At 41.8% G+C, this 26,747-nt stretch overlaps 1 long non-coding RNA gene across 2 annotated transcripts; it reads right to left on the reverse strand.

Moving 5' to 3' along the window:
• Positions 1–5,443: 5,443 nt before the first annotated feature.
• LOC137333350 (uncharacterized) lies at positions 5,444–14,997 on the reverse strand. 2 transcript variants are annotated; one of them, XR_010965870.1, is made up of 3 exons: positions 14,882–14,997; positions 10,210–10,318; positions 5,444–5,660 (listed from the first exon to the last, which is right to left on the reverse strand). It is a non-coding gene; the product is annotated as an uncharacterized lncRNA (long non-coding RNA). The 2 variants fall into 2 exon arrangements; XR_010965871.1 differs by having other exon boundaries at positions 10,121–10,318.
• Positions 14,998–26,747: the final 11,750 nt, after the last annotated feature.

Here is a 26,747-nt window from a genome sequence, read left to right on the forward strand (position 1 = left end):
CAAGATTTTACTCCAACATCTGAGGAGGTATCTCCTTTTTTTTAAAAAAGACTGAACTATAAAACGTTTAACTATATGTTTTACTTTCAAAGCTATATGCAATATGAACAATGAACATTATACATGTGTTCCTTACATTCATTTCTAAAGATAAAATCCATATTATCAATAGTTTAGAGTGGAACAAAAGACAATATTAAAAAAAACAATCAGAATCAGAGGTGACAACAATCTTTTGAGTCACAGTTCCATTTTTATCACTGTCTTACAACCATTTCCTATGGGTTACCTTTCCTGCTGCAACGGTTTTAGGTCATTAAGATTTCCGTGTTGGTCTTCTGCATTCCTCATGACATGTAAAATGTTATTTGTTTTTATGGCAATTTACGTCCAGACATTTCAACACCCAAGTTGAATTAGATATTTGGCACTTGGAGCCCTTGATACCTGCTTTGCTTTCATAATTCTTTAATTCCAATGCATTTGGTGTTTTTAAATCTTAGTGGGTTTTGTACACCATTTTGTTTTAGTTACTGCCAGCAGAAGCTGAGCTTGAGCTGTTAACAAAGGCCAATTATTTAATTTCCTGTTAGCTTTTTAATTTGCACAGTTGCAGCTCGCATTCCATTGGATAGCTTAACTGGCTAACTTTGGTAAATTAAGATGTGAAAAGAGGTAAATTGTACATTACTGCTTGGGCTGTAATTGTAGGTAATTATGCCACATTTATCACTGAAATAGGCTTAACAGCTGCACGCAAAACAATTCTGCCCTTTATCCAAGACTGGTTATATGAGGATTTTTTCTTATCCCAACCTATTTCATTCACACTATTCCCACTTAATTGCACAATCTGCTTCCTTGCAATATTTTGTCTTCTATTACGTCCTATGGTAATGCAACCCACTCAAATACATTTATCTGCACAAATCACCTACTCACATTAGATTCGTCTCCTCAGATCAATTCTTGCCTTTTATTTGGGCATTTCATTCCGGCGAGCTCTCCGAATTTAACAAGCACCAGCCAAAGACAGAGATGCAGAACCTACCATTTTGCAGTTTAAGATGCAGCAATAAAATTGACTGAAACTTGAAGTATTTCACTTTTTTAGTGCTTTGTACTAAATATCATTTTTTTTACATTCTATTTGAAATAGGTACTCACATCTATTAATCCCATTGTAAAAGTAAATTGTTAAATTGCATAATCCACTTAAATGCACAGAAATCATTGAGCCCAATACATGCAATTAAGGGGGAGGTTCCGGGACAGGATTCTACTGTAATTTTGAGATGTTTTCAGGTAATAATAACAGGTTCCGCTGGGCTGTAGTTAGGAGCCTACAAAAAACACCAAGTTCAACAGATGTTGTTAGAGATGAAAGCAGGGAACTGACTGTTGAAAGAGAAGTAGTTCTGGGTCAATGGAAAGATGATTTGAGCAGCTTTTAAACATAGACAGTGGAAATAACAGGTTTGGCATCTGGACTTTGCAGACAATACTGTACAGGAATCAGTTTGAAGTTTTATCTATCCCATGAGTGACTCTAAGTCATGAGAGACAAAGTCACAAGTAAATTATGCAGGCCAGCCTTACATAAGGAATAAATCATGCTGTTTATACATTAACTGTTACTGAAGATGAGACAGTTAAAATAGTTTTCTTTTTGTAAGATTTTACTTACAGTTTTCCATTTTGTTTGCAGGTCCGATGAGGGAGAATTCACCAATGGCTCCCAATGATCTACGACCTCTGTTAGATATCTTTATATGGGATTGTAGTCCTGAGTGTTGTATTATCAAATATCTTTTTAACAAATATCATAACAGAATATATTTAAAAACAAGATAATATCAAAAAAGCTATATGAACATGGACACTACCAAAGCACAGAGTACAAACAGAGATCATTTTGTTAAAAATAAAAGCCAGAGAGGCAGTGAGAGGGTCTGAACTTTTGCAGCTGTGTGTGGCAAAATACAGCTTGAAACATTACATATTTCTAATGCACAGAGAGTGAGATTTTGCTTTCTTGCTACTTGCAGGCTGCTTTCACTGTGGACAGGTTTCCAAGTAAAAATGCTTCCTGGTGAAATACATTATTTTAAGTCCTTGAATTTTGCAACCCAGTAACTACCCAGTGTAACATGAAGAGTCCCTATTACCTTAACAAAATGGCAGTCAGCATTAATTAGATACTTGCCAAGACTGAAGATAGGCAGGGATGTGTATTCCCATTGTCATAATTGTAAATTAGTAGGATACTCAGATCCTACAAAATGCATAGAGGAGAATTCAAATATCAGCTACTCTGATTCATAGTTTACTCCATGCAGTTGATATGACATTTTGGCAAAATCGTTGTGAGCTGACCAAGCAAAACCTGATTAACATGCTCAGAATACAGTACAAAAATAAGCAAAGCAAAAGTACTAAAAACTGCACATCACTAAACTGGTAGGAAGATTCACGTGAACAAAAAGCCTGAGCAAGCAAACCATTTCTATTTTTTAGGAACTACCTTCTCAAAAGATGGAATGTATGATTGGGGGAAGAATGCCTCTGCTGGCATAAGAATTATGGAAGCTGTCAACACCAGCTGAGCAAGACTTAAATAAGCACCTATTTTAACACTGAGAATTACTTTTTTGTTCTTGATTCATAGCTTGATTTATGCACCGGTCTCAATTTGTGACTAAATTGCTTCACTGCAAATAACTTCATCTCTGTATTTCGCTCTTGCAATTGGAGCAGTGAGATGTAAAAACAGCACGAAAGGGGCGGGCTAGCAGTTAAAATTGCTGTAGAAGACTTACCGCTCTGTTCCTGCCGGCTGCCATTTTAACCACATAGCTATTAGTTGGCCATGGCACCCACCTGAGACAGACGGGGGCCTCATGAATACATGCAAATCAAGGTCCTATGTGCAGCTCACCTTCAATCATAAACAGGATATTGCAGTTTGTGCAAGGTACCCAGGCAGTTGTCACTATTTCCAGGCACTGTGGCGCGTATTGGTTGAGAGGGTGGCGAAAGAGCAGACATGTTGCCCTCTCTTAGGATGTCAGCAGTACTGCTCCCGTAGCATCACTGCCACAGATCTGCAGGAGAGCAGATTGCAGAAGATGAGTGACTCCTTGAAAACCTCTATCTACCCCTTCTGATTGTATGATGAAGGATGTGATGGAGGTGAGAGAATTGTTGAAAGTGCTGCAGGAAGATGTGATAGGAGTATTGGCAAGTGTTGTTGAGGGAAATAGAGAGATCAAGAGCTGTACTCACTCTTGCCGCTCTTGTGAGATCATTTGAACCTTTTTCTACATTGAACCCAGATCCCGGGGGTGATGCTGCTGGCACTGACCCTCTCAGCCATCTCTGATCGGGCCAGCTGGATAGTTGTCCTGGATATGCTCCTGTGGGTACTGGGGAACTGTACCTCCATCCTTTCCCTGACCTTCTCCATCAGGACTTCCAGAGAGGTATCTGAAAACCTGGGGCAGCCCTGCGACTCATTACAGTGATAAGAATCTGGTATCCTCAAAAAAAAACACATCACATGTACTGGGTCTTTTACATGACCCTCCAATGCTTTAGCTTTTTACCATTTACATAAACGATTTGGACTCGGGAATCGGAAATACAATTTCAAAATTTGCAGACGACACCAAATTGCGAGGAGGACTGTGACAAAATACGGGAAGACATTAATAATCTTGCAGAATGGGTGTGTAATTGGCAAATGAATTTCAGTGCATATAAGTGTGAGGTATTACATTTTGGTAGGAAGGATAAGAAGGCCACATACTGCTTGGATGGTAAGTGTCTAAATGTGGATGAGGAGCAGAGGGATCTGGGGGTACAGATACACAAATCACTAAAAGTAGCGACGCAGGTTAATAAGGCCATAAAAAAGCAAACCAAACACTGGGGTTCATTTCTAGAGGAATAGAATTGAAAAGCAGAGCAGTTATGTTCAACTTGTATAGAACCTTGGTTAGACAACACTTGGAGTACTGTGCACATTTCTGGTCTCCATATTATCAAAAGGATATAGAAGCACTGGAGAAGGTGCAAAAAAGATTTACTGGGATGATACCAGAACTGAGAGATCATACCTATCAGGAAAGATGGAGCAGGCTGCGGCTCTTTTCTCTAGAAAAAAGAACAGAGGGGTGACCTGATAGAGGTCTTTAAGATTATGAAAGGGTTTGATAGAGTAGACGTGGAGAAGATGTCTCCACTTGCGGGGGAGACCAGAATCAGGGGCCATAAATATAAGATAGTCACTAATAAATCCAATAGGGAATTCAGAAGAAACCACTTTACCCAGAGAGTGGTAAGAATGTGGAACCACAAGGAGTAATTCAGGCAACTAGCATAGATGCATTTAAGGGGAAACCAAAGGGAAACACATGAGGGAGAAAGGAATTGAAGGATATGCTGATAGGATTAGATGAATTAGGGAGGGAGGAGGCTCATGTGAAGCATAAACACCGGCATGGATCTGTTGGGCCGAATGGCCTATTTCTGTGTTGTACATTCTATGTAATTCTTTCACAACTGGTGCAGTCACATCAGCTTCTACTTTGGGCATACTGAAGTTCGCATAAAAGAGATGTGGAGATGACAGTCACTATTCTAATATGAATTTAAAACAAGAAATAAATGGAGGGGAGGGGTGAATGTGTGTTACAGCGCATTAAACATTTTTCAGAAAATCTCAAAAAATATGGAAATTGGCATTGTTAAACCTTTGCTGGAAATTATATAAGCAATGAAATGAGATGCTAACATGTGTGTGTGTAGAGAGAGAATCACATTTCCATCAAATCCAGTTTCAAATACCATGGCTTGTACAAGGGCACAGCTGGGCACCTGCTTGAAATCAACCTGTGTTTATTTAGTACTCAGCGATAAATCCTCTGGAATCTTAAATCAGGGTAGATCTATCAGCAAAAGATGGTGACAGCACTTCTTGTTTTTTTAGCAGCCTCTGTCTTATTGTTTGATAAAGCCAATTATCCATAAAAAAGCAGTCCCTGTAGTTCTCCTGGCCTGCCTGCAGACACCATTACATTTTGGGGTCTTTTTAAACTTTCTTACCCTAGATTATTCCAACTGTCTGATGTTAGATCACTCTCACAGGTGAGGCCCAACTGTTCAAACCTTCAATAGTGCCTATTCTTGCCTTGAGATCAAGGTAACCATTTGGTAATGTACTCGGGATATCGAACAGAAAACATTAGCTACTGGATTATCTTATGCCTTCATAAGATCCCACTTCAGTCTTTGAAAGCAGTAGAACATCATATCAGACATTGTTTAAATTTTACAATATCAACATGTTTATTAAACAAACAAGGAACAAATGAATAATCTAACAGGTAAGATAGTTATATATTTACAGTATAATGTATTTTATCTTAATTTCTTGAGCAGACATGAACAATAAAAAATTTCAACTTTAAAAGTTAAACTAATCCTTTGTAAGTGATATTTAAATGGACACAGTGGGTGGAAATTGGTATGCATTTTGCATGTTTTCCGCGTCCAAAACAGGCGCCAGAAAGTTGCATTCTGCAGCGTGATGTTCCATGCTGGAAGTGCCCCCGACGCCATATTGGTTTGGGTGCTCGATAAGCGTCCCTGGCGGCCGCCTGAAACAAATGCAGACATCATCTAAATATGTTAATGAGCCCTACACCTGAATCAGGACATTTTTCTGAAATTGGTGTCTGTGCCGCCTGAAACGTCACTTCCTTAATCCACCCAGCAAATCATGCTGGGAACCGTCGGCAAGCAGCTTTCACAAGCATTATTTAAAGGGATCCTCACTTCCATTAAGGTATATTCTCTGGATCATCATTTCAGGCTTCTAGGGAGCTTTTGGGCCAGGTTTTTGGCTTTTTTGGCAACTGTTTGTCTGTGAGATACCGTGAGTGAGTTTGTGGAGAGCAGGAACTGTTTCACAGGATTTACTTGTTCTCAATTGCTGAACATGGGAATGCTGCTGGGCTTAACCTTGAGGCTCTCAAGCATAGAAACATAGTAACAGGGGTAGGCCATTCAGCCCCTCGAGCCTGTTCCGCCATTCAATTAGATCATGGCTGATCTGTACCTCTATTTTCCCAACCTTGATCCATACCCCTCGATATCCTCACCTAACAAAAATCTATCAAATTCAGTCTTAAAAATGTCAATTGTCCTGGCATCTACAGCCTTTTAGGGGAGATAGTTCCAGATTTCCACTACCCGTTTTGTGAAAAAATGCTTCCTAATTTCACTCATGAGTGGTCTAGCTCTAATTTTAAGATTGCGCCCCTTTGTTCTAGATTCCCCCACCAGAGGAAATTGTTTCTCTATATTTACCCTATCGAATCCTTTTGTCATTTTAAACACCTCGATTAGATCACCCCTCAACCTTCGATACTCATGGGAATACAAGCCATGTTTATGCAACCTGTCCTTGTAATTTAACATTTTAAGCCCGGGTATCATTCTGGTGAGTTTGCGTTGTACCCCTTCCAAGGCCAGTATATTCTTCCTGAGATATGGTGCCCAGAACTGAACACAGTACTCCAGATGGGGTCTGACCAAGGCTCTGTACAACTGAAGTATAATTTCTTCCCCATTGTATTCCAGCCCCTTTAAGATAAAGGCAAACATTCCTTTAGCCTTTTTGATTACTTTTTGTACCAGTCCACTAGCTTTTAATGATCTGTGTACCTGGACCCCGAAATCTCTTTGCTCCTTTACAGTTTCTCACCATTAACAAAGTACTCTGATTTGCCTTTCGTGGATCCAAAGTGAATGACCTCACACTTCCCCACGATGAACTCCATTGGCTACAATTTTGCCCATTCACTTAATCTGTCCACGTCCCTTTGTAACTTCCTGCCCCCATCTGCACAACTTAGAAATAGAATCATAGAAAGATTACAGCACGGAAGGAGGCCATTTGGCCCTTCGAGTCCGTGCTGGCTCTATGCAAGAGCAATCCAGCTAGTCCCACTCCCCCGCCCTAACCCCATTGTCCTGCAATGTTTTTCCTTTCAAGTACTTATCCAGTTCCCTTTTGAAAGCCACAATTGAATCTGCCTTCCCCTGCCTTCCCCTGCCCCCGCCCACCACCACCCCCACCCCCCCCACCCCACCCCTCCCACCCCCACCGCCACCCCTGCGGCAGTGTAGTCCAGATCCTAACCACTTGCTGCGTAAAAAAGATTTCCCTCATGTCACCTTTGGTCCTATTGCCAATCACCTCAAAACGTGTCCTTTGGTTCTTGACCCTTCCGCCAATGGGAACAGTTTCTCTCTATCTATTCTGTCTAGATCCTTCATGATTTTAAATACCTCTGTCAAATCTCCTCTCAATCTTCTCTGTTCCAGGGAGAACAACCCCAACTTCTCCAGTCTATCCACGTAACTAAAGTCCCTCATCCCTGGAAACATTCCATTAATCTTTTCTGCACCCTCTCTAAGGCCTTCACATCTTTCCTAAAGTGCGTTGCCAAGAACTGGTCACAATACTCCAGTTATGGTCGAACCAGTGTTTTATAAAGGTTCATCATGACTTCTTTGCTTTTGTATTCTATGCCTCTATTTATAAAGCCCAGGTATGCTTTTTTAACCGCTTTCTCAACCTGCCCTGCCACTTTCAATGATTTGTGCACATAAACCCCCAGATCTCTCTGTTCCTAACCCCTTTTAGAATTGTGCCCTCTAGTTTATACTGCCTCTCCTCGATCTTCCTACCGAAATGTATCACTTCACATTTTTCTGTGTTAAATTTCATCTGCCACTTGTCCGCCCGTTCCACCAGCCTGTCTATATTCTCTTGAAGTCTATCACTATCCTCCTTACTGTTCACTACACTTCCACGTTTTTCTATTCACTGGTGCCCTCCTTCCAATTATCCCATTTACTGATGCCCTCCCCTCAAATACCCAATTTACTGGTGCCAACAACTGAATACTTCAAAACTGAGATAGATGGATAGATGTTTGTTAGGTAAGGATATCAAGAGATATGGAACCAAGGAGACTAAATGGAACCATAGATCCATAGAAAATATACAGCACAGAAGGGGGCCATTTGGCCCACCCTGTCCGCGCTGGCTCGAAGAACAATCAGGTGCCCATTCTAATCCCACCTTCCAGCACTCGGTCCATAGCCTTGCAGCTTACAACACTTTAGGTGCAGGTCCAGGTACTTTTTAAAAGAGTTGAGGGTCCCTGCCTCTACCACCAATTCGGGCAGTGAATTCCAGACACCCACCACCCTCTGGGTAAAAAACTTTTTCCTCATGTCCCCTCTAATCCTTCCGCCAATCAGTTTAAATCTCTGTCATCTAGTTCTTGAACTCTCCGCTAGGGGAAACAGGTACTTCCAGTCTATGCTATCTGGGCCCCTCATAATTTTGTACACCTCAATCAAGTCACCCCTCAGCATCCTCTGCTCCAAGGAAAACAACCCCAGCCTATCCAATCTCTCCTCGTAGCTGCAATTTTCAAGCCCTGGCAACATTCTTGTAAATCTTCTCTGCACTCTCTCCAGAGCAATTACATCCTTCCTGTAATGTGGTGACCAGAACTGTGCACAATACTCCAGCTGGGGCCTTACCAGCGTTTTATACAGTTCCATCATTACATCCCTGCTTTTGTATTCTATACCTCGGCTAATAACGGAGAGCATTCCGTATGCCTTCTTCACAACCTTATCTACCTGTACTGCCACCTTCAGGATCCTGTGCACATATACTCCAAGATCTCTCAATTCCTCTACCCCTCAATATATTCCCGTTTACTGCATATTCCCTTTTACTGTTTGCCCTCCCTAAGTGTATTACCTCACACTTCTCCGGGTTGAACTCCATTTGCCACTTTTCCACCCACTCCACCAACCCATTGATATCTTCTTGGAGTCTACAGTTATCCTCTTCACTATCAACTACACGGCCAATTTTTGTGTCGTCTGCAAATTTGCCAATCACGCCCCCTACATTCAAGTCCAAATTATTAATATATACCACAAACAGCAAGGGACCCAACACTGAGCCCTGTGGCACACCACTGGAAACGGATTTACATTCGACTTTTACCCTTTGTTTCCTGTTACTGAGCCAATTTTGGATCCAATTCACCACATTTCCCTGTATCCCATTGGCTTTTACCTTTCTGACCAGTCTGCCATGTGGGACCTTGTCAAATGCCTTACTAAAATCCATGTAGACAACATCCACTGCACTATCCTCATCAATCCTCTTTGTCACTTCCTCAAAGAATTTAATCAGATTTGTAAGGCATGACCTTCCCTGAACAAATCCATGCTGACTATCCCTGATTAAACCATGCCTTTCCAAGTGACAGTTTATCCTATCTCTCAGTATTGATTCTAATAGTTTGCCCACCACCGAGATAAGACTGACCGGCCTATAATTGTTCGGCCTTTCCCTCATACCCTTTTTAAACAATGGTACTATGTTTGCAGTCTTTCAGTCCTCCGGTACCTCCCCTGTATCTAGTGAGGATTGGAAAATGATCCTCAGAGCATCTGCTATTTCCTCCCTAGCTTCCTTCAATAGCCTAGGAAACAATCCATCCGGCCCTGGTAACTTATCAACTTTCAAGGATTCCAGTCCCTCTAGTACTTCCTCTCTCGTAATGTTTACCTTATCCAATATTTCACACCTCTCCTCTTTAACTACTATGTCCGGATCGTCCCTTTCCTTTGTGAATACGGAGACAAAAATATTCATTTAAACCCTACCCACATCCTCTGCTTCTACACACAAGTTACCCTGATCATCCCTGATAGGTCCCACCTTTTCCTTAGCTATCCGCTTGTTCTTAATGTACTGATAAAATATCTTTGGGTTTTCTTTCATCTTACCAGCTAATATTTTTTCATGCTCTCTCTTTGCTTTCCTTATTTCCTTTTTTACGTCATCCCTGTACTTTCTATACTCCTCAAGGCTTTCTGCAGTATTTAGTTTCCTGTGACAGTCATAAGCTTTCTTTTTCTGCTTTATCTTGCCCCGTATACTTCTGGACAACCAGGGGGCTCTAAGTTTGGCAGTGCCACCCTTTTTCTTTGAGGGGACGTGTCTGCATTGTACCTGTAGAATTTCACTTTTTAGTGCCTCCCATTGGCTTGCCACTGATTTCTCCTCAAGTAGTTGTGTCCAGTCCACTTCTGCCAAATCACCTGTTAGTTCTGTAAAATTCCGTAAAGTTCTGTAAAATCTACGTTCCATGTTTGTGTGTTCCATTGCTTCTGTGTTTCTTTGCTCCTATGTTCTTATGTTGCTATGTTCCTATGAGAGTAGAAAGAACAAACAAACTTTAACTTGCGCCTTTCATAGCCCCAGGATGTCCCAAGACATTTCACAGCTAATAAAGTACTTTTGAAATTTGGTTGTTGTTGTATTGTAGGAAACGCAGCAGCCAATTTGTGCATAGCATAGTCCCACAAACAGCAATGAGATAAATGAGCAGATAATCTGTTCTTGGTGGTGGTTGGGGGAGGAATGTTTTGCCGTACACTGGCAGAACTTACTGTGCCTCCCAACTTAGCAGCAGCTAGGAAGGCAGGAAATACCTGCACAGGCTGCAAGAAGAGGGCAAAGGAGATAAGGGCTCAGGAGGCATTACAGAATGTGGGTCTTCAGAAACAAAACATCATATCTGAACTACACAGAGAAGCAGTGTGTAAGGCAGCTCCATTTCAACAAGGAGATCGTCCCTTGTCTATGCCACCTGTTGGAGTGAGAATTGAAGCCCAACATCAGGGCATGTACTGCATTGCCTGACGCATTGAAGGTCACCATGGCTCTAAACTTTTACAGCTTTGGCTCCTTTCAAACCACTTCTGGTAACATTAGCAACATCAGTCAGTTTGCTGTGTTCTCCTCACAGGCTTTCCATCCTCCATTTTACACAAACTTCAACCTCAATCTCACTCACCTATAACCTTTGTTCTAGATCTCCATATTGATTTCATCCTCATTGACAAATTCCTCCATGATCTTGCTCCACCTATGTTTGCAACCTCCTCCAGCTCTATATCCCAGCTTGCATCTCAACTCTTCCGTATCTGGGCTGTTGTGCTCTCTGTCAGCTCCTTAAGCCATCATATACTGAATTCTGGAATGCTGTAAACCTCCACCTTGTTACTTCTCTCATCAAAAGCCTTCTTAAACCTATTTTTTTGATCATGTCTTTGGTCACCTCGGTTAACTCTTCTCCAAACTCCTGTTCAGTGTCAATCCCCCGTGTGAAATGCCTTGGGACATTGTTGTTGTTGATGCTTTCAGTTACTGATAGGCCCAGGGAATGCAAATCCTCACTGAATGAATTGGTTCTTATTTGTTCATAATAAATATGTGCTAAAGTCTTTCATCATCTGCTAAAAATGGTCACATGTTCAGTTGCAAGACATGCTCCCCAGAAATAGTCACACCAATTACATGCACTCTGCTTACTGCCTTATCATGACAGTGAAAGTTGAATTAGAAAAGGAAGTCTAAGCCAAAATCTGGTAACTTAAATGAGAAGTTTATGATGATAATAGGATAATAGTATGCAAATATGGAACGGCAAAATAGGATTAGTACTAAGGACATTAAGAAAGAATTCATGGTTAGGGTGTTTGAGGAACACGACAAAAAGGACACAGCTTCTGTTGATTTCAGCATGGAAGCATTAGTTACTAACAGGATTCTTTCAACTAATACGAGAAGGAATAAATCATGAGGAAGATCACAAGATAATTATCATAAGTAGCATTATGTAAAAGGTGCAAGAAATTGGTGCAAACAACAGATAAAACAGCAAAAATTTAAATAGTAATAAGTTGATGTACTGCAGTAAGAAAATGAGGCAAGTCAGCCAGTTGAGTGAGTCAACATTGTCTTTTTTCCCAATTGACTCAATACTCAACTTGCTGTTATAACACACATGAAAATATATGGCCATCTCATCAAGTTTTGATGAAACTTTTTCCTTAAATCCCTGCCATAAATCCCATTTCTCATCACACACTCTGTGTTCACTCCACTGCTTTTTTCACTCCAATTGTCTCCTCTTCTATCCAGAAGATGCTGAGTTTTGTTCAGGTATGACTCAGTTGCTGCCGGCAGGCCTCCAGTACCAGGCCAAAGAAACCAATCTTCACATGTGAGCCTACATATTGAGTAGCACCACAGCCATCATTCACACGCACACTTCAACAGAAGTCATGAACTAGCCATCAGCAATGGGAACACTGGCTGATACTTTTCCTGGGGCATTGAGGCACAGGTGTAGTGCCCAGACAGCAGAGCTTTGCGAGGGGTGGCATGAATAAATCAATTTTCTCTTTCCCAGATCATTCAGAATGGATATTTTGCACAGGGCCTGTTCTGTGCACTAACTACGTCCATGGGAATGGACACCTCAGGCTGTCCTCATACTCAACGTCCTCAGTCACTTTCAAAAAAAGCAAAGATCGGCCACTCACAATGCAGCATTCTTCATGGGTATCCAAGAATGAACAAATTCAGGATAAACAGTACATGTGATTGCATTTAATTTACCCATTTAGAATTTGTAGCACCTTTTAAAAAAAAATAGTGCTTGTATTATTCACCCAGCTACTTTTTTTTAGTCTAGAAAGATCTTCAGCTACACTTCCATGCATTAGCTTTTTCTTTATTTTCAAATGGAAAGGGTTATGATTGGCAGCCAATTTAAAATGCCTGGTGTCTATGACTGTCCACACAGTGAACTCCTAATTTCACTCAAGTCACTTGTGGGAAAGGCAACAGGAGAAGGCAGAATCAAAAGGAAAGTCAATCTTTGTAGCTTATGTAGACCTCCTGCTGACTGGTAGCATAGGACTATATTTTCATCATAAAAATATACTAGGAGAAATACCCATATTTCTTCATAATTTATAGCCTACTCACAAAATCATGAGAACATGTGGTTTTGAGCTGCGTGCGTCCTGAGAGTGAGATTTTTGTTAGCAGGAAAAGTAAAAAGCAGCCAATCCTGAAACATCCAAATGATTCTTTAGCACTTCACAAACATCTAACGAGCAACTTAACTGTTAAAAATGTAGAAATGTTTGTTCACACAGACATGGAATGCACAATATTTTTGTTACATTGCTCACCAATAGTTTATCCATAAAGTCTCACCTGTGGGTATTCACCTCTAACACAGCTCAGCACAGCGCCCCATTTAAATAGTTTTTTAATTGTAGAACAGGGGAAACACTGGCCTCCAGTTCAGTAATGACTGATAATTTATGGGTGCTTAAGAAAATCAGTAATGATTGTACATGAATAAACTGTGTTTTTAGTATTAATCTACTAATACTTTAGTTGCAGAAAAAAAGGGCATTCTTTGTGCCATATCCAAACATACACTGAAATCTTAGCAATTCGTCATACAAAGATCTTTGCTGTGATTTGATAGAAATGAAAGTATCATAACTTTTTTTATCTATTGGGTATCATGTTAATTATTTTATGTATCAACATGATCAATCATTAATATAGCAAGAAATTGTAAATGCAATGTGATATTAGGCTTATGGAGTAAGACTTGTCTGAAAAAACCTTGTCAGGAATCTTACTGCTATGACCAGTTGAGGACTTAAGAGATAATAGCCTAGAAATTCAGGAGTGGCCGATATTGGGCCTCAGGACTCATTATACCGGAGCCAGTCAGGCGTAACAGCCAGCTGATGAAGAGGACCGTAGGTAAGTAAATGTGAAAAATTTACCTTGTAGGTCGCAGGCGATGGCACGGTCTGGTTAGACCCCTTATTGCATATGTAAAGGGATTAATGTCTGCTTCCTTTCCCAATATGGAGGGGGAGGGACGTCGACGCACATCTGGCCAGAAATGTGCGCGCACTTCTTCCCCACCATATTGGGGGCTTAGTATATCAGTTAACGCCCAAAGAACGGGCACTGCAAGGCCAAATTTTTAGGCTAATGACATCTACATAAGTGCTTCACAGACCCAAAACCTGACACTGATATAGTGATGGGAAAAAGTTAGGTGAGGTGACTGAAGGCATGGTCAAACAGGTAGGCTTTGTGGAGGCTTTTTAAGTAATTTGACCCTATTTGCCACTCCATGGTACCAGCCCCATAAGTCAGGGCACAGCTGGCTGGTACTGCCATTGGCTACGCCAGTCCTTTGGTGCGTGTGAGCTACTTGAGTTAACAGGCTCAAGGGGCTGAATGGCCTACTCCTGTTCCTATGTATAGTGGCTTTGAAGCGGGTGGCACAACTCTTCATCTGGCTGTCTGCTGACTCACACCCTGTGACGACAGCTTCCCATAGATGTTTCCTGGTTGGTTTGTCAGCAGAATACAGAATCATAGAATTTTACAGCACAGAAAAAGGCCATTCATCTGATTATGCTTGTGCTGGCTCTCTGGAAGAGCTATCCACTTAGTTCCATTCCCCTGCCCTTTCTTTACATCCTTTAAAATTTTTCTTTTTCAAATATTTATCCACTTCCCTTTTAAAAGCTATTATGGATTCTGCTTCCTCCACTGTTTCTGGTAGGACATACCATGTCCCAACAACACTCTTTGTAAAAGAAAATCTCCTAATTTCTCCCTTTTTTATATTGATCTTAAATTTATGCCCTCTAATTACCGACTCACTGACAAATAGAGATAGTTATTCCCTGGTTATCTTATCAAAGACAGAAATGATTGATGGCCCTACCTTGTCAAGCAGACTACACTGGCTGTTGATCACTCTGGTGTGCCTTCTTTCACGCAGTAACTCTTAAGGCATGAAATATGTAACTGAGATGTATTCAGGCATTCACATATCATATCTGTGCAATCAGCACTATTGTCACAGCCTACCTCAGAAATAGGAGCCTCAAAGGTGAGGTATGTGTCTCTCTGTCTGCCAATGTTGGTGGGCATAGAACACCTCTGGTAGAATCCGACTTGCCTGGCATCCCTCCATTTGTCCATCTCTTCTTACTCCAAAGAACCGAGATAGAGGATTCCCATTGGTGCAGGGGGAAATAAAAAAAACAATACAATTGGCACAAAGGCTCAAGAGAACCTAAACGTCAACAGAAATGGCTGGAATACTTAACTTTATAAGGCTGTGGAGCTTATATGAACTTCCATATTTCCTTGAGAACCTGCACAAAAACCCATGAAATTGTATGGGGATGTCCCTGCCCACATTTTAAATGAAATTCTCACCTTTTTCAAGTGGGCACTTCCTGTCCTCAATATTCCTGCCAGTGGAAGTACAAGAAGCACAAAATGGATGGAGGTCTGGCACAATGGATCATCGATCTCTGCCTACTTTTCCAATTGGATTTGCTTGATTTATGCCTGTAAATCAGATGAACCCCGTTGGAAAATAACCCATGATCTCCTAGGCAACGCTTTCAAACCTAGTTGCAGTCATCATTTCAACTTGATAGCTAAGATACCACACGACAACATCAGCATCCCAAATCATAACACTTTCCTTTTTAAAAAATAATAAAACAAAAGATAAAACTATTTATGTGAAGTCAGCCATTCCAGGGCTTTATTTAATCGTGGAGCCCCTCGTTATAAAATGTGAAACATTTGAGCGACCTCGCCATTTTGGGGGAATGGGGGCGGTTGGAGGGATGGTAGGGGGGAGGTACCATTTAATAATGATATAAAAATCTATGGAGACCTTGCCTGGTCTGCATGCTGGAGCCACATGATAATCTGGGACAAATTTGGGGGGGGGCGGGGAGGGAGTAAGACCCCTCTGTCGCACAATATCTACACCTGCGGTGATATTTTGCAACCTCTGCCCTCAATAAACTAGCTGATCTGAAGTAAAATACTCTCAATTTGACCATGCAGCAATGAAATGCATGAGTTCACCATTAAGGTCTATGCAAGCAAACAGCAGACTTCTCACTTGTTTTTTTACTAATATCCATTTTTTAGAGGGCTAGGTATCCCCAAATCAGTGCTAAACATGGACACTTAGTCTGGAAGCACTTTCCACTGACATTACACCATGTTCCATATTTTACTTGCATCTAGATTTCTATTAAAATTATATGAGGAAAATATAGTCCAGAGTCACTTGGAGCAGGATATCTGTTCACTGTGGGGGTTGATAATGAGGTGAGGTACAAGAGGAACCGAGGAAAAAACTTTCCACAAGTGAAGGGAAAAAAAATACATTTAAAAAAAGACACCCGCTGAGGGATTTCACAGTAAGAATGTTCAAATCTGTCCTGCAAATACTTTAAGAGATGGAACTGAAAGGGCTGGACTACTCTGTACTCCCAGATTATTAACTACCTTGCTTGTACTTGATAATCTGGGAGTATAAACTAGTCTGCGTTACCCACAGGTGAAACGAGTGAGGATTCCCAAAGTACGCAGCTTTGCGGAGGCAGCAGCTTACAATGACAGAAACGGGGCTGGATTTTTAACGTGCCACCCATTATCGAAACTGCCTGATTGTCATCGCCATTGATTGCAACGGAAATGAAAATTGGGTGGTTTCTATAATGGACAATTGATCCCCAACGCCAGTTTCACACCAGGCAGCTAGTTGAAAATTGACCTCGTAGTATTGAAAGGAGCAAAACCTTTGGTTGCCAGAAGGGCCATTTATGTTCTTCCAAAAGGAATTTCAAGCTTTCATATCAAGGGGGATGATTTTAACCCCCAAGAACAGGTGGGTTGGGGGCGGGTGGGAGTTGAAAATAGTTACTTTTTGGGTCGCGACCAAAACCCGGCTTTATTTCTGGGTTTAACTTGGGCGTATAAAAGTACAGGCTTCCCACTGGGAATGCAAAGTCTGAAAATTTTGCAGTTGTAGCCCAAAAAAACAACTATTTTCAACTCCCACCCGCCCCAACCCACCCATTCTTAGGGGTTAAAATCACCCCCAAGATGACAGTTCAGCTAACCTGTTTAAACTGTGCCCAGTTATTTAATTCCAAGGTATCCATCTATTTCTCTCATCTGAATAAATATGTTCAATCATTATCGGGGTCTCAGTTGTGGTTATTGTAGACAGGACAGACGAGGGGTGATGTTTGTCTTAAAGAATGACATATTTGGATTCTTGAGGGAGGTTTTCAATATAAGTGAATTCTTAATCAGATCCTGCTTTTATTATTATTGGAGACTTAACTATGCAAGTATATAGATTACATTTTAAATTTCCCACTAGAGTAAAGGATCTATTGTTCTGTTTTATCAGGGTGTGCAATTGGAATCAGCAAATCAGCCTCAGTTCAATTTAAATCAGCCAAGCATCACATCAATGTCTTTCATGACTGGGCATTTCCAAACAGCATCCTATAACCATTCATTGCCTTGACAGCTTTCCCATCTAAGTGTATCTTTATTATCCGTTCTCATCATCAGCGCTTTACCTAACTAAGGCTTCGCCTACATCTAATCCGAAAAAAGCTTTCGGTCTGAAATAACGTGCCAACTTATTCGCTCTTTTGGACAACCCGTTCACCAGCTGGCACCAGGATATTCATTTTCCGCTCACCATGGCACTTTCCAAACATCTCTAACCAGCTGAGTTCCCCGACTGGTCGACCAACCTTGCTCCTAATTCTATTAAAACCAGTGTTACTTCCTTGTGGAATTCCAGTATGAAAATGTTGCAGAAATGCTGCCCAAACGTCATTAGCTTTCACTGTTTGTAAAAAAGTTTTATAACCTTACTAATTCAATGTTTAGAGCTCAGATCAGAGAGTTTAAGAATGTATTTACACTGCAAAATTAACGGTGGTGTGAAGAGATTTCTGTTTCTCACTGATGGTAAACTGACAGTGCTGGTCTTAGAGTGGAATCCGATCTGACTCTGGAGTGAAACTCCTTGAGATGGTAATGGCACATCATTTTGTTTTGATCCCACATGGAGTGTAAATTCAGTGTGGTGTCAAACCTGATTTGCAAAGTGCTTGGGGTCCATTTAAATGTTTAAGACAGCAGAGATTCTTCCTTCCGCGCTCTAAACATTTCAATTTCTAACTTTTGGGAGACAGCTCTGCATTTGGATGTGTGTGCACAGAGCTTTCTCCTAAATAGAGGGGTTAAAGTTCCAGCCAGGCAGGAGCCAACAGTGTAAACAGGATTCTGGCTGGCTGGAACCCAAAGTGCAGCTTCTGGTCTCAGACTATGGTGTAAACACATCCTAAAACAAAAGTTTGCAGCAGCCAGGTCTCATCAGATTGGCTGTTTTCTGATCAAGAGCACTGATTACCACTTGTTACTAGTATACACCCCATGATCATATTGCATTAAGGTCTATAGTTGACCTGTTCCACATCTTTAAATGCTGACAATCCACAAAAATAATTTAATGTTCTATAAACTGAAAAATTCACTTCAAACAGCATTGAAATAATTTGGCAGCCTTATCTGGACTTTGCCCCTAGTTCCATCAACAAATCACCCTACCATACCCTTCTCATTTTTGATGTATCAATCCCATCACAGATTGACCTCTAGTGTTTACTGAACACAGTAATTTATAACATCAATAGTTAAAAAAAATTTACATCTAATTCTATATGAAATTGTTTAGTAATTCAATCAAAATTTAATTAGTCTATAATCGGAATTTGAAGCGATCAGAGTAATGCAACATCAGTGTTTAAAAACATGATGGCACAAAAATACATTGATGCCACACCCATTTTACAGGTGTAAAACGAGTGCCTGAGCAGCCAATATGGAGTATTCTGTGCCGAAATTGTGCTGCCTGCTATATTGGTAAAAGCTTCAGTATAGGCACCAGGGCCTGTGCCTAAAACAGGCGTTCAGCCCTTTGACTATGCAAATAGACGGCCGAATGCCTGTATGAGGCCCCCATTCCCGAAATTGGGCTGCCCTGAATGCAGTCGGCGCCGGGCCTGCTGCGTTCAGGATAACCAAATCTACATGCAGCCTAACCAGCGGTCCTTAAAGCGACTGCTGGAGGCTGTCACCAAAAAGGTAAGTTTTTATAAAAATACATAACCTGAATGTGGAACCGGGGAGGAGCAGGTGTGCATTCAGTGAATTAATTCAGTCAAATATTTTTGGGGACCTAACTGCAACCCAAAGCTAAATCATATTCTGATCTTTAAATAATTAATTATCAAATGGGTCTTAGAATACATTTAGTCGATCTCTTAAATAGTTTAATGGAGAAAGTAGAACACGAGGAAGTGGGAATATTCCTATTTTTAAGTGTCGAAGGTCCTGTTGTGCCTGTTTTTCTTTTAAACATAGTGAGATTTTTCAGGCTCAATTGGGCCATGAATTCTGAAAACTAAGACTTCAGAAATGACTAAAAGTGCTGTAAGCCCCTTGTAGTATTTCGAATGATAATATTTAAGGGCTTTGTTTCCTCTGGTAGCATATTGTTTAATGTGCTTGCATAAAATGCATTTGTCCAATGTTGTAACAGTTGTTAACCCAATGACTGCAAAAAAGAATCTTACACAAATGCAATCGAGCATTATGCTATTAGAGAAAATTAAACTCCTTAATGTCTTAGAATTGTGGATCTTTTAATAAAACAACTATTAGCACACAAGGTTTATACACATGTAGTGATCAGGATGTAAAATATGTTTACTGTACCTCATTACAACACAATTATCATGGTGTTCAACACTTTCAGGCAAAGATTTTCAGTATTAAATAATTTTAGGAACATAGGAACAGGAGTAGGTCATTCAGCCCCTCAAGCCTTTCCCGCCATTCAATTAGATCATGGCTGATCTGTATCTTAATTCCATCTACCCACCTTGGTCCCATAACCCTTAATACCCTTGCCGAACAAAAATCTATCAATCTCAGTTTTGAAATGTTCAATTGACCCCGAGCCACAACGGCTTTTTGTGGGAGAGAGTTCCTGATTTCTACTGTCCTTTGTGTAAAGAAGTGATTTCTGACATCACTCCTGAATGGCCTAGCTCTAATTTTAAAGTTATGCCCCCTTGTTCTGGTCTCTCCCACCAGAGTGTTTCTCTCTCTCTACCCTATCAAATCCTTTAATCATCTTAAACACTTCATTTAGATCACCCCTTAATCTTCTATATTCAAGAGAATACAAGCCTAGCCTATGCAACCTGTCTGCAATGTGGTTGATGTTGTGTATATGGACTTTCAAAAGGTGTTTGATAAAGTGCCACATAATAGGCTTGTCAGCAAAACTGAAGCAAAATAAAAGGGGCAGTGGCATCATGGATACGAAATTGGCTAAGTGATAGGAAACAGAGTGTAGTGGTGAACGGTTGTTTTTCAGACTGGAGGAAGGTATACAGTGGTGTTCCCCTGGGGTTGGTACTAGAACCATTGCTTTTTTTGATATATATTAATGACTTGGACTTGGGTGCACAGGGCACAATTTCAAAATTTGCAGGTGAAACAAAACTTGGAAGTGTAGTGAACAGTGAGGAGGATAGTGATAGACTTCAAAAGGACATAGACAGGCTGGTGGAATGGGTGGACACATGGCAAATGAAATCTAATGCAGAGAAGTGCGAAGTGATACATTTTGGCAGGAAGAATGAGGCGAGGCAATATAAACTAAATGGTACAATTCTAAAGGGGGTCCAGGAACAGAGAGACCTGGGGATATATGTGCACAAATCTTTGAAAGTGGCAGGACAGGTTGAGAAAGCGGTTAAAAAAGCACACAGGATCCTAGGCTTTATAAATAGAGGCACAGAATACAAAAGCAAGGAAGTTATGTTGAACGTTTATAAAACACTGGTTCGGCCAAATGGGCACCGCATTTTAGGAAGGATGTGAAAGCCTTAGAGAAAAAATTTACTAGAACGGTTCCAGGAATGAGGGTCTTCAGTTACATGGATAGACTGGAAAAGCTGGGGTTGTTCTCCCTGGAGCAGAGAAGGTTAAAAGGAGATTTGTTAGAAATGTTCAAAACCATCAAGGGTTAGATAAAGTAAATAAAGAGAAACTGTTCCCATTGGCGGAAGAGTCCAGAACCAGAGGACATAGATTTAAGGTGATTGGTAAAAGAACCAAAGGCAACATGAGGAAAAACTTTTCTACGCAGTTATGATCTGGAATGCGCTGCCTGAAAGGTGATGGAAGCAGATTCAATTGTGGCTTTCAAAAAGATCTTGGATAAAACTTGAAAGGAAAAGATTTGCAGGGCTTCAGGGAAAGAGTGGGGGAATGGGACTAACTGGATTGCTCTTACAAAGAGCCGGCACGGGCTCGATGGGCCGAATGGCCTCCTTCTGTGCTATAACCATTCTATGATTCTATAATTTAACCCTTTTGGCCCCGGTATCCTGCAGATCTCTCATGAATATGGCTAGTTTAATTACTGACTCCTCTCAATACAATGGCCAGCATATGCATACAGTACATATGTTGAGACTAAGAAGACTGAAGTAGAAGTACTGTGGCTTGGGTCTTATTCTGTGATGTGTAAATATGGTAATTTTTACCTGGATGTAGTGGGAGAGAAATTCAATTTTTGGCTGCCTGTTTTTCTGGTGTAAATTCAATGTGAAACCTCCAAATTTTGGGTCACAATTTCCCATCTCGAACCTACATCGGAATTGCACAGGTTGTGATATTGGATTGGGCGACTTTTAAGAGTTCAGGGCGGCCGCCTGAATGCAGCAGGGTCCTCATGAATATATTATTAGGGTCCTGCGTCTGGTTAAAGCCCCTTTTGCCAAATTGAACTGAAAGCACGCAACGCTGGATATGTTCATTCTTAAACCCGCCCATTAAACCTTGGTACCAACAGTTGGGAAGGAGGCAGCACCAGCATCACTGAAAGCAATTTTCAGCTGCATTCAGGGAAGTCTCAGGTTAGTCTTTCCAGACTGCTAGTGGGGGTCCTTTTTTGCTATGTTAGCTGCTCTAACTAAGTAAAAATATTTTGGACAGTGACTTTTTGAGGCTGCAGGACAATCTCTATCTGGGAGATTCTGCATAAACTTATACTCTGCCAATTTTGGGGGGTGCTCAGTCTGACATTGGTGCTGAAGGATGAGGAGGAGGAGCAGCCAATCAGAATGCAGAGACCTGCAACTGTTGGGAGAAGAGGGCAAAAGAGGGAATGACACAGGAGGCCTTACACCATGCGTGTCTACAGGAGCAAAACATCTTATCTGCACTTAACTGAGGAGCAGTGTGTCCAATGGCTCTGCTTCACCAGGGAGGCTGAGAGAGCTCCAGGTCACACACTTCATTGCCTGTGGTTCTGAAGGTGACTGTGGCCCTGAATTTCTATGTCTCAGGGTCATTTCAACAGGTGACATTAGCAACGTCACTCAATTTGCAGTACATTGCTGCATCAAGCACAGCGGCTTTAGCAGTCTCCACATGGAGGCAGCGAAGCAAGATGATACAGCTCTGGGCTTCGCCAACATAGCCGGTTTCCCACTAGGTACAGGGCATCAATCATTACGCACATAGCCTTGCGTGCTCCATATAAAGACTCTGGACTATTTCTACACGTGGCTCATGGCACCAGTCAGGAACCCGAGTGCAGATGCCGAGAAGCATCGTAGTGATAGTCACACCCCTACCAGACCTTCGATTGAGCAAACAATTGACATTTTCAAACAGAGGTTCCACTACCTGGAGGCATCCCACAGTACAGCCATGGGAGAGTCTCCAGATTCGTGGTGGCACGCTGCATGCTCCATAATTTTGCCCTGTGAGCCACATGGGGAGAAAGAAATGGAGGTGCAGGAGCAGGAAGATCAGCATGAAGTTATGGATGAAGAGGAAGGGCAAGGACCACCAATCCTGCCAGCTATCAGAGCTTTACAGCAGTGAATCATTGATGAATGCTTCAGTTGAATCACCCCTCCTCCCCTCACAAAAACAGTCCCTCCTACCATCACGTACTTACAGATGGATGCCCTCAAATTCTGCACCTGCATGCGTGTTGGAATGACATCACTGGGCATGGTCAAACAAAAATCAATGCAAAGAAACTGTGCAGCTCAACAAACTGGTTCAGAATGGTTCATTTGAGAATTGTGAAGAAACAGTTTAAAAACTAAAAATTACCCTGGTGCAAATCCCTAGTGTATGTCTTATATTCTCTTTTGCCGAATCTGGTGCTCCTATCATAGTATGTAACTGCACAGGAAGTGGCCATTCGGCCCATCATGCCTGTGAAAGAGCTATCCAATTAGTCCCATGCCCCTCCTCTTTCCCCATAGCCCTGTAAAAATTTTTCCATTCAAGTATTTATCCAATACCCTTTTGAAAATTAGGATTGAAACTGCTTCCACCACCCTTTCAGGCAGTGCATTCCAGATCATAACAACTCTGTGTAAAAAAATGTTCTCTTACGTCGCCTCTGGTTCTTTTGCCAATCACCTTAAATCTGTGTCCCCTGGTTACTGACCCTTCTGCCACTGGAACCAACTCTTCTGCCACTGAAAGGCTCCTATGAGGTGGCTACAGCATGGGAGGTGAAAGGCTCTCCACTGAGGACACTTGAGAAGGCTGTGGTGGGCGATCTCAAGGAGCTCTGGCCTTAGAAGGCTTGGCTGCAGACTCAGTATCATTGGGACCGTTTGGCACCAACACAGACACTGATTGAGGGGCTGGCAAGGGAGCTGTCATCGAGAGAAAGGACAGCATCTGCCTCTCCCATGCAGCCTAGGCCACTCTCATGGGGCTCCACGCACAAATAGAGTGCAAGAATGCTGTAACACTTTGAAAGCTCCTATCCATGCTCTCCTTTATGCTTTGAAAGCCAGAGATGTTGGAACCTGGAGCCAAAATGGCAGCAGTCTGAGCTTACATCGAAGCTGTCAGAGCTGTCACCTGGGGCTCGCAACTTGGCCCTGCTTCAGTGTTCATAAAGCTGACTATACACTCCATGGTTAACTGCATTGTTTCCATACCCTGAACAAATACCCCCTGGAATCCTCCATACTCTCCGACATTGTGTGCAGGCTTCCTGCCAGACACACCAATAGAGCCATGGATGATCTTCTACGGGCTGGGCCCTTGAAGTCAGCATCTGTGCCCTCTGCCTGTATGGAACGTATTTAAACGTAAGCACTTTTATACTGACTAAATCCTTGCTCCTGCATACTTGTGCTCAGTGAATCTCCCAATGCAGACTCCCCTAACTGACCATCTGAACTACGCAGGTTGCTGATTTCTGAGCTGCTGCTTGCTAAAGTCGAGTGATGGTGTGTTTTCAGCAGAGATATCCTCCTCTTCCTCTGCTGCGTCTGGGCCCTTTACTTCTGATGGACCTGGAAAGGGAAGAGAGGGACAAGGGTTAGTCGTTAGTAGCAAAGGTTAGCATAGACAAGTGACTGCCAGCTCAAAGCGCCATCACTTTGTCATGTAGAGCATGTGAGAAAGAGATTTCAGTGAGAAGAGAAAAAGATGTTAAGATGGCCCACACCCTGTGGAGGGTATCCTGCAGCCTTGCCAGTCGCCCCTTGCCCCCAATTTCCATGACCGCCTCTTTGAATGGGAATCTTGGTGGCTGTCCTCCTGTCCCTGCCTGCTCCCTGTGCCAATGTCCTGCTAGAAGATAGGGAGTGTATTGGCGTGTGAGGTTGTGAGGATGTGTATGTCAGGGTAGAATAGTGTTGACAATGTGTGAAAGGTAGATGTGGGGAAGTGAGGGGAGAAATTGTGAGGATTGTAGCAGGTGCAGAGTGTGCAAGCAGCAGCAGAAGGAGGTTCAATGAACTGTGCTGCTGTGATTAGAGGAGAGAGTTGGGAAGTGGGTTAGGGAAGGCTTGATAGTGCTGGGACTCCAGTAGTGCAGGGCTAAGCAGAGAGGAAAAGATGTGAGATGGGTGTCTTATCTTAGCAGTCCTGCTCAGATCATTAAACTTCTTCCGGCATTGCAGTCAGGTCTTGAGTACAGTATTTCTCACATTGACCTGTTCGGCCACCTTTGTCGACTGGTGCTGGGCAACTTGCCTTGACACCCCTCTGCCACCTTTGGGAACAGCCCCTCCTTCATCCTGCTCACCTCCTCAACCAGAACCTTCAGAGCAGCATCTAAGAATCCGGGGGGGGGGGGGGGGATCTTGCTGCACTTGCTCTATCTACCATTTGCACTGTACAGCGGTGATTCCGTTAAGGAAAGGCAAAGTGCGCCTCCCCTTTAAATGGTGTCACTAACGCCTGATTTCCTGACCTCCAGAGAGTTGCCAATAAAAAGCTCCGCAGCTCGCCAATCTTAATCAAATGAGGCACGCGCACCAATTTCACGTGTGCCTTGAGCAAACGTCAACAGGTGATACACCCATTTGCCGTCTGTTTCTGGCGCACGTTGAATTTGGCTCCCAGTGAGTCTCGTAAAACTGTGTGCATGCTGTCAAGTTCCATTTTATTGCAATTTGGCCAACAAAAAAAATCCGCTCAACTGCAGTTGTCAAAGCTAATTTGAAATCTAGAGGAATCATTAGAATCGTAGGTCAGCATAGTATAAAAACTGTGAAACGTCACTATTTTTTGTTAATTATATATTTAAGATTGCTATTATAGTGCTGCTTTTATAGAAAGTGATTTTAAATATGCAGCACAATAGCGTCAGTGTAACTGGGGAGTCAGGCTGGCAATCTGACTGCACACTAAAACCAAATGGTGAGACACCAGCTGTACTGATTCAATTCACGTTTCTTGGGCTTTGCACCAGATGGAGCATCAGTCCAGTCTATTGCGAAACCACGTTCCAGTGGACAGTCCGGGCATTTTATAAACTTGTTTTTGAATTTCTTTAGTGTTCAGAGTCCACTCTGTTGCCTGTGCTTTCCTGATAACATTTAATTGATTTGGAGAGTGGACACAATACACACGGTTCTACCTTGTTGCTAAGCTTGGTGAAATGCGGACCGAACTACAGCCAACTTTACAATTCTGGTCCGCCAGCTGCACACTGCATTCTACAGATACTGGCGTGAGACTGGAAGCTGTCGTATAATGGCAACTTAAGAGTTAGCCAGACTTTTAAAATAATCTGATATTTTTAAATATTTGCTCTCTGCATCTTATTTATGGTGCAATAAGAGTGAGGAAACAGGGTGTGTGCCAGACATCAATTTTGAGAATTTCCAGTTCTGATTGAACTATTACATTAACTAAAAAACTGTTTGCAAAATTGCATTCATAACATATATATATATATGACTCTGGCACTTTTTTTTTGATATGCAACCTCATTGACTGCAATTAGTCCCATCCTTGCACAATCCATTATGGGAAAGATGTCCACAAATCAGGCATATAAATTAACTTTCCTCAGGTGATCTACTCACTAAAGTTGCTAGTTTACCAACCTTGCCAGTAACTTCAGTTACTAGGTCGTGATACTCATTCAGTCCTCTTTTCCCTGGCTGCAATCCTTAAGCTAATAATGATCTCCACATGGTAAACACATGTTGTATTACAACATATTATTACCACATGGAGATCAAAGGATTATTAGTATGACAAAAGAGGTCGAGTTTGGTGCCCACTGGTAAAAACTAAAATATTTCTGCATATTTTTGACATGCGAAGATTGGAGCAGACGTTCACAATACTACATTAATGATCACCATATGGTCAAAACAGGTGGGCAACTAGGCTTCTAATGTCTGAGGCTTAGTAGCTCACCTAGTATTTTAGTAATCTGGGCAACTGTGAATTTAAACTGGAGAGTGGGTTTGTGCAAATCTAATACTTGCAGTTTTAAAGAAGACATGTTAGATTTTACTGTGGAGCTTTT

The sequence above is a fragment of the Heptranchias perlo genome, chromosome 16, assembly GCF_035084215.1.
Source record: "Heptranchias perlo isolate sHepPer1 chromosome 16, sHepPer1.hap1, whole genome shotgun sequence".
NCBI lineage: Eukaryota > Metazoa > Chordata > Chondrichthyes > Hexanchiformes > Hexanchidae > Heptranchias > Heptranchias perlo.